This window comes from Diadema antillarum, unplaced genomic scaffold (genome assembly GCF_040938485.1).
Source record: "Diadema antillarum isolate AM-2024a unplaced genomic scaffold, OU_Dant_1.0 seq00000201_RagTag, whole genome shotgun sequence".
Taxonomy (NCBI): domain Eukaryota; kingdom Metazoa; phylum Echinodermata; class Echinoidea; order Diadematoida; family Diadematidae; genus Diadema; species Diadema antillarum.
Genome location: NW_027271261.1, coordinates 1187153 through 1206298, shown reverse-complemented (window position 1 = coordinate 1206298; position 19146 = coordinate 1187153). Strand labels below are relative to the sequence as shown.

At 38.2% G+C, this 19146-nt stretch overlaps 1 pseudogene; it reads right to left on the bottom strand.

The window, feature by feature from the left end:
• Positions 1-12457, bottom strand: part of LOC139728795 (xaa-Pro aminopeptidase 1-like) — a 40043-nt pseudogene extending 27586 nt beyond the window's left edge.
• Positions 12458-19146: the final 6689 nt, after the last annotated feature.

The window sequence follows — 19146 nt, the reverse complement described above, 5'->3', positions numbered from 1 at the left end:
CTGGACAAACATACAAGATACATGACCTGGCATTGTGCAGTCGGTCCTGAATGCATCTTACATACGAAATTATAGTAGCAGTAGTAGTACTAGAAGTGGTACAAATAGTAGCAGGATTAGTGGGGTAGCAGCAGCCTATAGTAGTTATGTAGTACCATACTCTCCGCGTAATCGGGTATCGCCTAAACGGAGTACCGTTTAATTGGGTAGTAATGTCAAAATCAGTTCCAATGCACATTAAAATTACCTGATAATCGGGTTGCCTCTCCCCATAAATGGGTAAATAATTTTCTTCTGATGTAATTTCTACCCACATTTTATCACAGGTATAACACTTAGAGTAATCATGAATGTCAAATTTTCCACTGATAATGGCATTCTCTGCTTAACTTGAAAAGAAGACCGATCATTTGGGGAGTGATTAAACATGAAAACACCTTTACCGGCGCCGACTTGCCACATGTAAACGAACATTACACATGTAGCTGGCACTCACAATTGCATAGACAGACAGGAGTTAAAAACTTACGCTCCTCCCTTGCTCCGCAACAACATTCACAATACAAGAAGTTTGCAACAAAAATCAAGCCATGCACCAGCTCCATAATTTTGCTTTTCCCCAAACATTTCTCGAAAAGTTAGTTAATCATTAACCCGACGTTCCACGTGATTAATGCACGCAAAGAGACATGTTCATTTTAGAAAAAGCCTACCTGTTAGCGAGGAGTATAGTCAAATGACAAAGACATATTAATTTTTCCATATAAAGAGTTTAAATTATTGCTCCTGACTGAGCACGTTTAAGATATGTATAATGTGCCGTCCAAGCACGCGTGTTAAGCATGCAGTGTAGGTGTTTGGTGCAGTGTACAATGTGGTACATACACATTGTGTGTTAAATGTGAATGAGAGTAATTGAGACGTGTACTTCTGTTAATCGGGTAAGAAACGCTCTGCCCAAGCCTACCCGATTATGCGGAGAGTACTGTAGTAGTAGTAACATGTAGTAGTAGTAGTAGCAGTAGTAGCCATAGTAGTACAGTATTCATCGCATAATCGGGCATCTGATAATCGGGATCCTCGCTTAAATGATATACGCTTCCCAGAAACATTTCCAACGCACGTTATTTTCACTGGATAATCGGGCGGGGACCTCTGATAAACGGGACAATTTTTCTTCAAGCGATCTTTGATTTTGTTAATATTTTACACAAAAAATCTACCAAAATACCACAACAATATTTCAAAGATTCCGTATCAGTTGTCGTTTACAACAAACTTACAAAGCAAGCTTCGGATTGGTGTGTTTTGACCTCCGTCCATCCAGTACATGTACATGCATAGCCACGAAAGCGCCGTGTATATGTATCCATGCCATTGCAAAGCACATGCCTTCGCGAACATTCTTCTCCCCTACATAAGCAAAGCCATGTGCTCGCTTGCTCGACTCACATCCAATAAAAAACATGCCTCGCTCTTACAGCCCAGGCTCTGTGCGTTGTTTAATCTCAGTCATACACTCTGAGGGCAAAGTCCATTGTTATCGCGCGCCTTCGTATCTTGTTATCTACTGTCTTTGGTTTCAACTTTCAATACAGCTGTACACTGTGATCTGTGTGTACGTCACAATCTTCCTCAGTTGTGACTGGGCAAAAGTTACGTGATTGAAATGGGCTATGAACAGTTACGTATTCACTGAAATGGGGGAGAGAGTGGGAGGGAGAGCGTGAAAGATGAGAAGGGTTCAATGTATGTGCGAATACGTAACGTTTTATGAATCTAGACTATGAGCTGACATTGATTACGTGTACACGCGTGTTTGACAGAAGAATCGAACCCGGTTGCGATTACTCTACATCATTACGAGAATGCAGGGAGAGCTGGAGGGTCGCGCCGAGGGGTAGCGTGTTGTGTATTCATGAACATGTACAGTACGTCAGTATGCATGTGTGTGTGTGTGTGTGTGTGTGTGTGTGCACTACATGTACATGTCGTATGCCATTAGTGTATGGTGAGTACTCATCGCGAAATCGGGCACCTCGCTTAAAGGGGCCGTGTTTGCTACTCCCAACCTGTCCCGATTATGCGATGAATACTGTACAAGTAATGGTGGAATTACTAGAAGAAGCAGAAGTAGTAGTAGAAGTAGCAGTAGTAGAAGTATTGGTGGAATCACTATCATTATCAGTAATGGTAGTAACAGTAGTACAAAAGTAGTGGGAGGAGGTAAAGTAGTAGTTGCAGCAGCAGTAGTAGTATTATGTAATAGTTACAATGTAGCAGCAGTAGAAGTATCAGTAGCCATTGTAGTAGTTGTAGCCGTAGTAGTAGAAGTAGTAGTAGTAGAAGTAGTAGTAGTAGTAATAGTAATAGTAGTTGTAGCAGTAGTAGTAGAAGTTGTAGTAGTAGTAGTAGTAGTAGTAGTAGTAGTAGTAGTAGTAGTAGTAGCAATACTAAGAGTACAGTAGTAGTATCATCATCTTATACATCTTCCTAATTATCTTAATCACTTCATCACAAGATGACCTCACCCTGGTTTACCCTTCACATCAAGTATTATTGTGAGCTCTTGAGGGTGGAACTCTCTGAAACTCGACTGTGATGGCAGCAGACAATAAAATACTATGTGCTTCACGGCACATATTATCACATCATACTTTTGGTAGTGATCAGTATATCCCATAAAGAGTTTCAAAATGTTTTGAAGAAATGTGACTTGGCTTTTTGTTTTGTTTTGTTTTATTTTGATGGTAATTTTTTACAAAGAAAAAGGAACAAAATCATTAATCCTACAATCAAAATTGACAACCAAGCATTTTTTAGACAATTCACTTCCACTGTGTATGCTAAACACCTTGTAGCCACTATATCTTTATTCTGATCCAACGTTTTTGAATGTTTGAAAGAGATGGAAAGAGTTTGAAAGAAAAAAAGGCACCAACAAGGAAGTAATCTGAAATACCTTGACTGCACAATGCTTTTCATTGCAACATCACATAGATGTTCACTGCCAATGGAAGAATGCAACACTTGTATATGCACTGACCTTTTTGCCACGGACCAAACATAAATGAAAATGTCAAATTGATTTGAAATTTACCAATGATTACGATGAGATTTCAGTAGATGCTACTTTCATCTGACTGGTGTTGGGTTTTCTTCTATGACACACATGTTGAGCTATGGAGAGCGTTAATAATCCACCGACAACTGACATCCACTTTTAACAATGCTCTTCATGCCACAGGAATCATTTAAGATTTTGCATCCATTACAGAATAAGATACTGTATACACACCATTGCCCACCATTTCAGGAGCGGATTCATTCATGTGGTGTTATATTTGCAAATAGCACTCAATTTGCAGAATTTACAAAAAATGAACAGAAAGATATGGTGTATACAGTACACCTGACAGAATTTCTATTCCATGTAACACTGATCCCACAACAAAGAAGCAGAACACAGGCTACTTACAGGCAATCTCATCTAGTGCAGTGATGATCAGATTTCCCACACGGGCCTCCGCCATCTTGAGCCTCATATGGCTAACCTTTGCAGCTGAACTCTCACCTGGAGGTTAAAGGTCATATCATTGTTACCATTGGGTTGTTATTGTAGTTGGCATTGTTGGGTTCTTTTTTTTCTATGAATTCACATTTGCTACTGTTTCTGATTTTGTGATGTATCATATAGTCATCCTTGCTTACGTCGATCTTGCGTAAGTCAAATAACGGCCTAAGTCGAAGGTTTTTTTCAAAATCTCTTCTCTTTATATTCTATTGATTTTAATCTCTCATAAGTTGAATTTTCTCTACGTTAAAGCTATTTCTTCAGATCAAATAGATTCCATTTGGGCAAGGTTGGTTGACTGTACTTCCATCTCCGTATATGCTAAATGACATGCTCATTTTCAGAAGCAATAAGAAAGTTGTAGTGTACAGTCATAAGCTTTAGTGATACTGCACCGCACATTCGTGCAACTTTGACAAACAGAACGTAGGTAAACCAACAGAATGGAGAACTTTTAAAGATTTTTTTTTCAGTAAAAAGTTTTAAAAGTTTCGCTTTAAAAAAAAACCTACAAGTACAGTCTCTTAACCCTAACTAGGCCGGGCTATTTAGGTAGTTGATAGAGCCGGGGGGGGGGGGGGGGGGGGGGGGGGGGCCTCCCAGGCCCCCCCTCCAGATCTCGGCCGTCGACCGCGCGATCGCGATGAAAATTGGCACACACATTGCCTATGATGTAATCTAAAATACCATGAAGATAATTTTTCAAAAAAAATCATCATTATGCTAAATTATGCTAATTTATGCATGATGATGCATAAAATCAGACTAGTTGGTATAAATTACAAAAAAAAACTCAAAACAGGCACATTTTTTTTGTAAATATTCTTTTTAGTGTCCTTAGCAAATGTAATTAAAAAAAATTGTGATATCAGAAAAAATTCTTCAGTATTTTATTGTTTTTTTGATTTCTTATGTATTTCTCTGTTTTTTCGACTTTATGTTTTTCATTGTTTTTTTCGATGAAATTTGTCCGCGACATCGCTCTGAACAAGAAAATATGTTATTCATTGATTTTAATCAATAAAACACCAAAATAATCATGCTTTTATGAAATTTGCCAGGAAGCACAGTTTGCATTGAAATTGTACACGAATTAACGTTTTTGAGCAATTTTTGGTCTGACATGCATGTACATATTGATGTGTAACTTCGGAACCGCGCACCCGGGCGTCGCAAATTTGGTGTCAAAAGATGCAGCAGACTCGAAAGAAAAAAGTCATGAAACGTCGCGGCGATAGCTTTTTGCGATTGTGATACATCGCGTGGAACGTCGAGGGGGGGGCCTCGGAGGCCCCCCCCCCCGGCCTAGTTAGGGTTAAATAATTTCCTAAGAATAGATCACATTTTACTGGCATATTGGGTAACATTAAAAGTTTTAAAAGTTTTACCTTTAAAAAAACCCCACAGCTACAGTCTATTAAATAATTTCCTAGGAATAGATCACATTTTACTGGCATATTATATTGGGTAACATTTTTTTCAGTAAAAAGTTAAAGTTTTACCTTTAAAGAAAACCTACAGGCACAGTTTGTTAAATAATTTTCTGAGAATAGATCACATTTTACTGGCATATTGGGTAACACGAGAAAACTAGTTGACAATCAGCAAGGTTCCATTAACTGCCCAAGCACTCTTTTTCAAGATATAATGGAAATTATGTCACTGAGAACCACTACAACTAGCGATCTTCAATGCGTAGAGTAGGTGTATTTCAATATAGTGTAATGGGGTTATATTTCCTGTGTGTGCTGGCAACATCTGTGAGGTACCACTAGCTCTGCTGGTATAGAGATACTGTGATAATGACATTGATAATTAAGAAACCATGCTGCTACTCTCAACAATTTAACATGAACCAGTGAACGTACTTGTTTTTCAACTGATTAATCGCATGCCAGTAATTATTGTTCTTTGACACTGCTTGAATGTGGAATACACAAACAAAAGACCGAGGCTATATTGAAAAAAAAAAAATTCACCACACAATTTTACATGGTCATTTGAATTTATGCTTTATGAGAGGAGGGGCTGTTGAAAGGCTGTGATTTCATATCCTTGACACATTCAGATATGCTATTACATGCAGACCAAAGTTGTTACTTCATGAAACACACGGGAAACACTACTGTAAAAGTGAAAATTTTCGCTGTGTTGAAATTTTCGCGCATTTCACGCAACCAGAAACTAGTGCGAAAATAAAAGCACGCGAATATTTTTGCTTGCCATATGTTCCTGTACTTGGCGTCTTGATTCCACAGAATTAAAAACACGCGAAACTCTTTGTACCTGGCCAAGCACGAAAAATTAGTCATGCGAAAATATTCACTTTTACAATATGCCTTAATAATGTAACATTCTTGTCCTACTGTCCAATGGACATTAAGTGTAGTGTTCTGTACAATGTATGTTTTGACTTTACTACTTTCAATACTGGAAAACATGATATATTCGCAGTATGAATTTTTCGCGAATTGGAGCCGACGGCCTTTTTTGCGGCATGAAATTTTCGCGAACTGCCACTGGCATTCAATGCATATAGTGTAGACAAGAACTTTCGCATGCATTTTAATTTCGCGAATTTTGCAAGCGCCAAAATTCGCGAAATTAAAATGCATGCGAAAATTTCTCGTTTTACAGTAGTTAACTTGCACATGCAGTAAACTCAATCTCTTCACTTTCCATGAGACGAGCGGGGGAACTTGTTAACAATCACCATTGGCAATATGATCTTTAAGTGTTATACTCATTATCATGATACAGTGGCCCAAATTCACGAAGGTGGTACACTTGAAACCATGGACAATTTGTATGGAGTGCCAAGTGTCGCATGGCCTAATTTCGTTACGAGATCAGTCATTTCGTTGATGAAATGTTCACTTCATTAACAAATGATCATTTTGTCAACGCAATGTTGTCATTTGGTCGACGAAATGACTGATTTCGTAACGAAATAGGCCATGCGACACTTGGCACTCCATACAAATTGTCCGTGGTTTAAACCATGGTTTCAATTGTACCACCTTCGTGAATTCAGGCCACTGTGGCTTTATGAGGCAACAATATGAAGCACAAATTTATATAAATATTACCAGCAGCACACAGATTATAAAACAGACAACATACAGTTTTTAGTTCATGAAAGCTTATTACGGTATAAGCTCTTTTTGCTCTGTATATTGAGTTATCATTATCCCTGATGACACAGAAGTATTATGTGGTATCAGAAATGGTGGTATCATTATTTTAGCTGTCGTGCATACATCTGTCAAGTACTGATTTTTGTTACATCTTACTTTGTTCACGCAAGTCTACCTGCATCCCACAGTACGTGCTCATCTGACTTCATAAACTTTGACCTTATTCTGAGAGGAAAGGGGCCCCTTTATCATGAAATCTACTACTGTATAAGCCGTTATTTTCGCGAAGGTTTAATTTTCACAGATTTCGCGAATCACTTTTGGACCGCGAATTTAACAACACACGAAAATATCATGACGCGCTAAGGTAATAGTGAACTTATGTTAACATTGGTGTCTATTCGCGAAAACAACATCTCGCAAAAATTTCCATGATCTCCTCATTCGCAAAAATAAAAGCTTATACAGTATTATTGCAGCTACCTGACAGCAATTTCCTTTTGAAAATTTTTGTAAAAACTGTTTTTAAAACTTGCTATATTTCATATCACAACAAATTTTGTCCTACGTTTTTTGGTATCCTACCTGCATATGAGAGTTCATGAACTTTGACCTCGTTCTTTGGGGGGTGTGGCCTCTCGTCGCCCCACACCAGGTCCACCAGGTTTGGTTGTATTGGCACCAGAGAGTGACCGGCATCATTGAGATGAGACACAAAGCTCTTCCAGGACTCTACAGGAGAATGATATATTGCATGGGGGTATAACATGGTATATTACATTGGCAATATAACAACACCTATCAATTTTGAGGTGTTTGGCTACAGTTTTTGTTCTATGTGACTGATTGATTGTTTTTGTTGTCTAACTTTGTAATTCTTCATCGCCTTTAAAGATAACACTTATTTGTAGCAGGGAACCACAAATTCCTTAAATTCATCATATTTTTTTTTTTCTTCATGATTTGTCCACAACAGGAATTCGGTACCCGGTACTTGAATAGTATAGGTCAAACATTGTGACCTCCTGTAACACCATGTCAAGGAGTACTATAAGTGGATGTAGCCTCTGATTGTTCTCTCAAGTTCTTTTTTTTCTTTTCTTTCTTTTTTTTTTCTTTCTTTCTTTGATCCTTGAGGTTCAGTACATTTGCAATGCACGCTTCTTTTAATCCACTCACTGTATAGTATGTTGGGTGTAACAAATAGAACTCGATATGTAAAAAAAAAAAAAATAATGAAGTGATATTGTTCAAAATCAATAGAATAAGTACTGTGAGGTTGAGAGGGAGGGAGAAAGAAAAATGTTAGGTTGATACTCACCCCATCTAAACAGGAAGGGATCAACACCGACCTTTGACCCTGATGGAAGCACCTAGTGGTATGACATTGAAAATAAATACTGATGACACTAACAACGCTTCCTACAGATATGTTGCTTAAATCTTCTAAACAAAATGTGTTATGCAAAATTCAGCAATTACAACCTTTGCCCCCAGAATAAATCATCATTGCTATATCATAACAACACTGCAATAAGAAGTCAGAAGATCAGAAGAACACAGAATATTCTTGTTAATTTCATTTTTTTTAAAGCGATTTTTAGTTTAAAGGGATGGTACAGTATTGGTGGAGATGAGAATTGGGCTTTAAACTTTTTGCGAGATACCAAGAAAACACTTATGTTATAGTACAGAACATACCATTTCAAAAGGAATTCAAAGGTTATTTGATGAAAATCAGGTTCGGAATGACTGAAACATCCAAAAACAAGGTAAAACAAAGTGATCGTAATAAAGTGTGGGTCCCACACGTTATTAGCATAGCTCTCGTTTGGATATCTCAGCCATTTCAAAACCAACTTTCATCAAATAAACGTTGAATTCCTCATAGAATTGCATGCTCTTTCATATTTCATAAGAGGTTTCTCATTATCTCACCAAAAAATGTTAGAAACCTGAAATTAGGTCTCAACCAAAACTATACGATCCCTTTAAGAATTGTGTTCAGGTCAATTGGAGGTTTGCAAAGTGATGACATCATCACCTCACGTAATTTGCATACAAGGCTGTGACAAACATTTCTGATTTCTAAAATTGTGTGAAATTTCAAAATCCCACAACTCAATATTTTAAATCCAATTTTTGAGTACACTTGAATTTCCTTCTTCCTCTGCTTCATTTTTATCTTTTCGTCCTATCCTTCAGTGTTCTATCACTGACAAAAGTTCCTATCTTAAAGGGATGGTATAGTAACGGTTGAGGTGAGGATTCAGTTTTTAACTATCTGTGAGATACTTAGAAACCACTTTATGAAATTTTAAAGAGCAATATACTTCTAAGAGGAATTCTAAGTTCACACGATGAAAATCGGTTTTGAAATGGCTGCGAAATTTTAAAAAAAAGAGTAAAACAAAGTGATCCTAATATACGGTGGGTCCCACCTTTTATCAGGATCACATTAATTTGAATATCTCAACTACTTCAAAACCGATTTTCAGCAAATAAGCTTTGAATTCCTCTTAGAATTATTCGCTCTTTCATATTTCATAAAGAGATTTGTCTTTCTCTCTTCCATCCCCATCAAAACTCGTTGGAAACCTGAAGCCCCATCTCAACCAAAACTGTACCATCCCTTTAACCCGTTGAAGACTATTCGCGAGTGCACTCGGGCAGGTGTCCATGGGAAATGAGTCTTGAGCAAAATCAGCCCATCCTCAACAGGTTAAAGCATCTAAAACCACCACACAAAGATGTACCTACCTCTCCAAGCCAAGTCTCTTGTGATGGAGTATCTGGCAGTCCTAAAGGGGCACAGAAAAGAGGATACAAGAAAAGAATCCAAAAACAGAGTAAAAAGCAAGGCAAGTACTACTTACACTTTTTGCTTTTTGGGATTTTTTTTTGGTTACTTTGAAACTAATGGCTCAAATCTAAACACAACAGATTTGTAACAAGGGTATCTCGCAAATGGACAGCAGCTGAAAAGTGAGACCACTCATTTCCAACTTTTCTGTAAAAAGGGAATACTAACAATTTAAAAAAAATACAGAAATAGCTTTTGGAAATTATACTTTTTTTGCTTTGGCATGTCATTTATGATAATTGTTCACAACAATCCATCTGGTAGTGCCACTACATGATGAGCTATAGGCTGATTGGACAGATAAGACATGTCTGCTCTGCACTGAAACAATTGGCTAGACAAATAAAGAGCACAAGTACAAAAAGTATGACTTTTGAAGATCACAATGCTGAGAGATATGGCTCTGCAAGTAAAGTTTATTTTTTTCTGTCTGTTAGTTTGCTTTTCATCTGGTTTAATGAGTTAGCCATAAATGCTACTGAAACCTTCAACTTACAGAATTTGTTCAAAATATGATTATTCAAGAGCTCTGTCAGTATGTCATCAACAGACACCCATGTTGACAATCTATTCTCTACATGTGTACTTTGGACTCAGTGTGTAAATTGTGGGATATGACCTTTATAGATCTATGTAAAAACAACTAAACTCATGAATGTAGATGGGCTCTATAGTCTTAGCATGAGACTCGAATTCAACCACATCTGAATAGTGAAATGTCATCTATCAAGCATGACAAGATTCTTGCACCAGCTTTCATTGCATCAAATCAATAGCAACAGATAAATGACAGTTACTTATCACATAAGAATGATAAAAAAAATACCCATATTTACAAATATATGAAATTTGCGATTCCACCATGAATGATCAAGCAATATTAACAATATCCTACATATCGCATTACAATAACATTCATTTTACAATCAGTGTTCATAATCATTTCTATATCCTCACGGAATGTGCTTTTTTGTTTTCCCTCATATTTCTTTTTCTTTTCTTTTTTTTTTGCCATATGACTCAACTACAAAGATATGATTTAAGAGTAGACATTTAATGATGGATGACAAGGCATTCAGATAATATGAAGTACTTCATTTGTATATCTACATAGTATGAAATGGGAGGTATTTAGTTTAATATTACACAATTTTACTATCATGCATTTTACCCATCTTCATCAGCTTCCAGTTATGATCCAACTGTTTAGCGGCTTGAAGGAAGTAGCGACCGTCTGTCCACATGGCAGCCTCATTTTCTGTCACGATGGCAGTTCCTGAACACACCAAGACAAAAAAGTTAAGAATTTGAGTTTCCACTTTACATCAAACAAGTTTGTATGCATGTCTGCTTTATAGGTATGTAGCAGGAATGCCAGTAATATCTATCTGGTCTGAATGAGGTTTTACATAGAAAACATAACTTTTATTTGTTAACTTGAGTTGATACCATGTATGAAGAAGAATAGCTGTTGTATGCTGCAAATGCAAAACACTCCTCTAATTGAATTTTCCTTTTTTTTTCATTCTCATATTCTTATCTAAAATTTTACTGCTTTATAAATTTGAATGCAGTGTTACACTGTTAACTTGTCTTGGCACCATAACAAGTTTTCATCTATATGATAGTACAGCCAAAAAAAAAAAATAGTCCTTTGAAAACATATATTTGAAACACTCTATCACTCTTGATAATGTCTGATTCTGCGCAACTCGAACACGATCTCTACTCTCCTTAAACTTTGCCACTTTTGTATATGGTTGCCAAAACTTTCTAAGTCAATTCTTGTTTGTTTGAACTTTGGTATTTTGGTGTGGAAATTTCACCTGATTTTGATCATGCTTTGTCATAACAAGTTTGATTCTCATATGGAGCTGAGATTCAAGAGGGCTCTCTAATTCTATCGTTTTCCTTTTTAATATCAATTGGTTTGTTCAGCAAACTAAGGGATTAAAGTCCTTCACATATGATTGGTAGCTATGCGCTGAATGTGTAGAGAGTGAAAACAAGTTTACAAACTGTAACATTACAAGAAAGAAATGGTAGAATACTCACCACTCGACCCTGTGAAACCAGTAACATATGGTCGTCTGCAGTCACAGGCAGCTATGTATTCATTCTACAGGTCAAATCATTTCACATAAAGTCTCCCGTCATCCATCACTCACTGATTGGCACATTGCACATTTGAGGGGACATAATAAGACTTTGCATGCAAAGGGTTAAAATATAACACTGCATATATGTATGAAGGTCTACATAATTGACTTAAACACAAACATGCTTACAAAATGTAATACAACAGTGCCACTAGTTTAGCACATTGTATGCATAAGCGTGTTTTTAGAAACAGACCTTCCAATCAAGATTTCAAGAGTTCTCGATGAGGCAAGTTTTGCTCATAAAAGACATTTGTTCCATTTCACTTTCCCCAGATTCTCACTTGATGCTCTAAAATAATCATGACCACCTGATCAACACCTGGTAGTGAAATTCATACAATAATCAAGAGCGATATTATGGCTGCAGCTTCTTGTTCATGAATGAATGTACCATGTAGGAATACAGAGCATGATTTCTTGAGGAGGTAGGTCGAGAGCACTCACTTCTATTTCTATCAACGTCAATATTTCAATCCAAAAGTAGCGCAAAATACACAAAAATCAATGTACTGTGAAAATTTCCACATTAACAGTACATTTATGCAGCTACGGAAACTTGGTGATGTGAAATAACTCTCACCTGATGAGCATCACATGACGGTATGATGTACGCCTGGATTGGACCCCCATACTGAGAGCTCTTCATCAGGCTCCTAAGCTTGTCCAAAATTAGCGTTGTGTTCTTCGCCATCGTCACACTCTTCTCTCCGCTTCAATTCATGAGCATACACACCTTCATATGCCATAATAAAACCCCCAAGAAAACAAAATAATGATAATGATCAATTGTTATGGCAGTACAATAAATTCAAATTGCCCTTTAGCAAACTCATTTAATCCATTTTGCACAGACACCAACAAAACACACACACACACAAGAACAACAAGAAGGATGGTACAGAAGAAGTGCACCGAGAACAGAAACACTGAGGAGAAAATCTACAAGCAACAGGAGAATAATATGAAGGAAAGAAAGGAGGAAAACAAGAAAAGATGATGAAAAACAATCTAAGAACAAGGACAGCTAAACTTAAAGAAAGAACAAAATGAAGAAGATGGCAGAGAGGACTTGGAATTTGGATGATAAGAAAACTGATTGGCATTGCAGATCGCTAGAGACTATCTGTGCTCATAGTTTCGCTAATGTGCACACACCACTCAGTAGCATTAGCAGTGTGAATGTGATTGATCTTCAACCATGAATGAATTCAAATTGGTTGGTAAGTTTACAAACTAATATACTGTGATAAGTGATTAATTCAAAACTCAACATTTCATACCCACCCATCCTGCCCATGAACAACCTCTAGAGCTCTCTCAACTCTACAATGAATCTAGATCTGAATGAAAAGCAAAACAGAAAAATAAAGAAATAAAATGTCAGCCATCAGTAAGCATTACATTGCTGAAGAAGAACTTCTTCTTCTTCTTCTTCTTCTTCTTCTTCTTCTTCTTCTTCTTCTTCTTCTTCTTCTTCTTCTTCTTCTTCTTCTTCTTCTTCTTCTTCTTCTTCTTCTTCTTCTTCTTCTTCTTCTTCTTCTTCTTCTTCTTCTTCTTCTTCTTCTTCTTCTTCTTCTTCTTCTTCTTCTTCTTCTTCTTCTTCTTCCCTGAGAGTAACCGCAATCAACTTGCAGATTATTCTGTCACTTTCGGGGAGGTCTAAGTATAATGTGCGAGTCTTCAAAGGGTTCAAGTAGTTGCAGAAATAATCGTCATCCAAATAAATAAATAATGAATAACCAATAAACTGACAAGTCCATCAATAATAGTAATAACAATAACAAAAATGATGAAAAATGAGTGCTAAGCAACTACTCCTGGGCCGAGGCTCGTGACACAAATGTGTCGATAGTATTGGCCTCGACTACCTCCTGGGGTAATCTGTTCCAGTCTTTGACGGTTCTTGGTAAGAAGGAGTTTTGGTGATAGAGAGTTCTGCTGGGTGGGACCAGGTATTGATGGCTGTGATTTCTTCTTGGACGTGTAGGGAGTGGTTGAAGCTGTTCTTTGATCATTTTGACATGTGCGAGATCATGCATTATCTTGTACAGCATTGCCAGGTGTGCAATTCAGCGACGGTCTGCAAGAGAGGGCCACTGCAGCTCCTCTAGCATTGCTGTTGCACTGGATGTATTGTGGTAGCGCTGCATTACAAAACGTGCTGCCCGTCTCTGCACGGCCTCAAGCATCCTGATTGACTGTTGGGTATATGGGTCCCAGATGGTGTGGCCATATTCAATAATAGGACGAACGTAGGTCTTGTATGCAACTTCTTTAATCCTCCTCAATGAGATCCTGAGGTTGCGTTGGATGAAGCCAAGAGTCTTGTTAGCTTTTTTCTACTATAGCACAGATTGTGTTGATATGCTCTGACCAATTCAAATCTGATGTGATGGTTATTCCTAGATATTTCACACTGTTAACGTTATCAAGCGTGTGTCCATGGAGCTTATATTCTGTCTGCAGTGGCTTCCTTTTACAGGTAACAGACAGGGCAACACACTTTTGAGGGTGGAATAGCATGTCCCATTTCTTTTCCCATTCGACCAGTTTATCCAAGTTCTGCTGGATGGCCTCCTGGTTGCTTGGAGTAGAGTCTCTAGTTAGTAGTACTTCTACTTCTACTTCTACTTCTACTTCGGTACTCGACAGGATCCATCACTCTGAATGTAGCGTCAAGGGGACTAGTGAGTGTCCCGTGCAGTGCAGACAGATGGTGCTTATAATACAAGGTGCAAGTAAAAAAGCCATAGTGCATCATTTAGTGGTTGAGAGATGTGAGTGTACCCTTGAAGGCTTCTATTGATGTGGAAGCCAGGATGCTGATTGGGAGCGCATTCCATGCCAGTATAGTCCTTGGAAAAAAGGAGTTCTGGTATAGCCGGGTTCGTGCAGGTATGGATTTGAACTTGTTTGGATGATAATTTCTGGTGTTTGTGTAGGGCATGGGTGTTAAGAGATGGAGAGTAAATACATCAATATCATATGTCGCTGTGTCATCTGCAAAAAGCCTGTATCTGTATCTGTATCTGTATCTGTATGGTTTAGTCAGCAAAATGTCCAGGAAGACACATCCACGCTAACTTGTAGAGAAGCACTACATGTGGATAGAGCGCGACTATTGAAATTGCATCAAATTTTGCTTGAACAGGGACAATGATGGGCATTGAACCACTGCGTTGGGGAGTTGGTTCCAGTCTTTAACAGTCGTTATGAAGAAGGAATCCTGGAAACTGTAGCTCTGTGTCGTTGTTGAATAAATTTTTGATTATTGCCTCTGGTGTCACGTGCGTTGGGTTGAACGTAATTATACAGGGGGACGTTGACTAAACCGTTTTTTATTTTGTACAACATGCAAAGCCTCTGATGCTTTCTCTTTGTCTGGAGCGATTCCCAGCCCAACTCTGATAATGCCCTTGTAACAGATCCCTCTTCCCTGGTATAGGTGTTCATGCAGAATCTGGCTGCCTGCCGTTGGATTCGCTCGAGAGAATTAATGGAGTGTTTAGTGGTAGGGTCCCAGACGGATGATGCGTATTCGAGTATGGGTCTCACTAGGGCCAGATATGTAGCAGATTTCACTTTCGTATCACAGTTCCATAGGTTTCTGCGGATGACATTCTGCACATTTTGGGCTTTCTTAAGAACTTGCTGAACATGGGGGTTCCAGTAAGGTGTTGGATAAGGTGATGCCCAGATAGGGGTGGGACGAAACACTCTTCAAATCGGAATTACAAAGCCTGACACTGGAGGTGAGCAGTTCTGGTATGTCATTGATGTAGACAAGAAATAGACATGGGCCCAGCACACTTCACACTTAGGATTTCGTTGGGGTAATTTAACTTGACTTGCGCATTTTCGCTTTTACTTAGAAAGTGAGATGAAAGAGTCAAACAGTAACACATAAACAAGTATGTGGGACCGTTCAAATGCTCCAAACGAAACTTTAACTTTAACTTCTACTTTCAGCCTTTAACTAAGCATGATCAAACTTGAAATAACAATAAAATCTTTCCGAGCGTGGTTAAAAGCTCGTAACTTACTGAGGTTTGAAAGAAATGAACTGCATTTGTTCCTGGAATCTAGTTACTGGCCTTCCCTTGTACACAGTTTTCTGCTGTTTGACGGATGGATACGGCTCTCTGTCCACAAAGTCCACACACGTACACACCATACGGTGTGTACATCGGCGCGGTGGTGGTACGGTGGGGCCCCTGGGAGGGGAGGAGGGGGTGGGGTGCTGCGTGATGGTGGTGGATTCGTGGCCTTGGGTGTGCACACGCTTAGAATTTGCATGGTGGGGGATGGGATGCGTGATCAGTCGCGGATTCAGAGGGGGGCGCACCGGGCGCACCGGGCGCGCCCTCTTTAAATTTTGTTGTTAAAACAAAAGAAATACAAATAAAAAGGAAAAAAATGAGATGAAACCAGGAAGTAGCACCAGAAATATTGTTTGCGCCCCCCCCCCCCCCCCGGGGCAGAGCTACCAAGATGCGTGAGACTCAAGCATTTAGGGGCCATCTCACGATCTCACGCATGGCACCCATTTTTCTCACGCATCGGGCAATTAAAGTCTGCAACTTGGGTCTATGATAATGAGCATAGCTTAAGATTAAAGTGATAGTTAATTGCAATTAATGGAAGGTAATTCCCTTTTGTCCAGGTGTGCCCCAGGGCACTAAGCTTGCACCCATACTTTTCCTAATAATGATCAATGATGCATGTGAAACAGCGCCTGTCCAATACCTCAAATATGTGGATGATCTCACTTTGATGGAAAGCAGAAAGCTAACTCAACAATCCCTCATTCAAGATGCACTCAATGACTTTAGTAGTTGGACTGGTAACAATAACATGAAACTGAATCCTACAAAATGTTGTACAATGCAAGTAACATTTTGCAAACATCCTCCACTATCCGAACCTCCGTTCATAGACAATGTTGAGTTGAGTGTGGTAACTGAAGCTAAGATACTAGGTGTCGTGGTACAGGCAAATCTCAAATGGGAGAGCCACATCTTGCAAGTAGTCAAAAAGTGCAATAGAAAACTGTATATGCTTCGTAGCCTCAAACGCTTTCATATCCCGTTGACTGATTTGATAACAGTATACTCCGGATATCAGACCTGTCCTCGAGTATGGAACCCCTGTGTTTAATGGCGCACTCACAAAAAAGTAAGATAATCAGTTGGAAACAATTCAAAAAAGGGCATGCAAAATCATGCTAGGCACATCGTACTCCACTTACGGTGAGGCCCTGGAGTTGTGTAATCTCAGCACTTTGTCAGAAAGAAGAAAAAAATTGTGTCTTGACTTTGCCCACAGTTTAGAAAAGAACCCCCTGGTTTGTAACTGGCTACCACAAAAACTGACCCATGACCATGCATTGCGCTCAAAGAAAAAGTATGAAATGTTCAAATGTAAAACGAAAAGGTTCCAGGACAGCTCCATACCTTACCTCATCAGACTTCTTAATAGTGAAACTTCTTAGCTGATTGAATGCAGTATTGCAGCTGCCCTTATGTAGTTTAGTAATTGATAAGAAAATTGATGTATCTTATTTGATATCATTTTTTTTGCGATAAATTCATCTTCATATTAAGTTTATTTTGTCACAGTATTGAAACTTCAGTGGGTTCCGATGCCCCTTCTCCTTTTTTCCCTTATGTCACCGCTTATAATGGTAAAAATGTTGAAATTTGTTATTTGTTTTTGTGGTGATAAATATCCTAATTTGGGATTTATCTCTAAAGTGATAGAACAGTCACTGTTGATACGTGTGTATTGTAACCATAAGTATTATTTGGGAAATCAGGAAAAAAATAAACCCACAATTATTGTATATCTGGTCTGTATGTTTGATATACATACAATTATATCTTCTTAGTTGGAAAAATATGCAATATCATTATGTGTATGCCCCCCTTTTCTTTTTTGTTTTGTGCATCTCATTTATATACTCACAATTGCATAATGTGTCATTTGTAATTAGATGGTGAATAAGCAATACATTATAGCATATTAATGGACTTGCAATTTATTTTGATACAATGCACAAGACTTAAAGATTGTGTATTTTATATATTTTAGGTGATTATGACAATGTTTCCATTGCTCTTATTTTGATACAATTTATCATATAACTTTGATTCATTGATTGTGGGTATGCACACTTGCACATCCACCCACCCCCACACACACGCACAAACACACACACACACACACACACGCACACACACACGCTCACACACACACACACACACACACACACACACGCTCACACACTCACACACATACCCCCACACACACTCACACACATACCCCCACACACACTCACACACACACTTACCCCCTTTCCATACACATGCGCAAACAAGCACACACTCTCAAATACATAATTCAAGTTTCAATATTGATTTTGTTCCTAGTGCAATATATAATTTTTGTGATCAAACATAGAGTATATTATATGGATTATTCTTCTTATATTTTTTATAATTATATCTTTATGCTTTCGTCATTAATTCAGTTTACTTTTGATTGCTTTGAGTGTACTATATACACTAGATATTGTCTTTTTCAATAGTGATTACATTAATGTTTATTATTGAAATATGTGCAATTATGCCATCAGTTACATAAGTGGTTTTTTTTTAAGTTTTAAATTGGTGATCTAGGGAGTATATAGATAGAAATGTAATTAGTAATTTGTAATTGATGATTGAATTATGTTTATATTATTTTTCTATTGCTTATCATTAATACTGATAATTTTTTAGTAATAATTTTTTGTATATTTTAAGCTTTTCAATGTTTAAGTTTAAGTTGATATTTCCAGTTTTTGTTAAGTGTATTTTGTAGGAGATTCAATTTTCTTGTTGTTTTATATGAATTAATAATCATGATTGTATCTTTTATCTTTGTAAACATGTGCAATTCAGCCACTGGCTGCGATACATGACTGAATAAAGCCTTTATTGAATTGAATTGAATTGAAATTGTCTTTCAAAATAAGTAAAAAAATAGTCACTTTTTAATATCCACCTGATCGCACCATTAAGAGCTAAAAATTGAAAGGGCTCCCTACCGTGGGAGGCCACAGGGGGAAAAAAGCCCTCCCACACCCTCGCTCGTGCGCATATTCGCGCGCCGAGATGCCGAGTAAATGAAAATCTCACTCATATTTTTTTTTTTAACTTGGCATCCCTGCCCCCCCCCCCCCCCCCCGTCCCTTACGGAATTCCTGGACCGCCCCTGGTGATGGTGGTGGATCCGTGGCCTTGGGTGTGCACACGCTATTTTGCATGATAGTTGGGGGGGGGGAGGGAGGGTTGTGGATCACCTGCTACAGTAGTTGACTGCCACGGCTGCTCTTTGTTAAGGGTTATCACGACGTCATATTGACTCAAA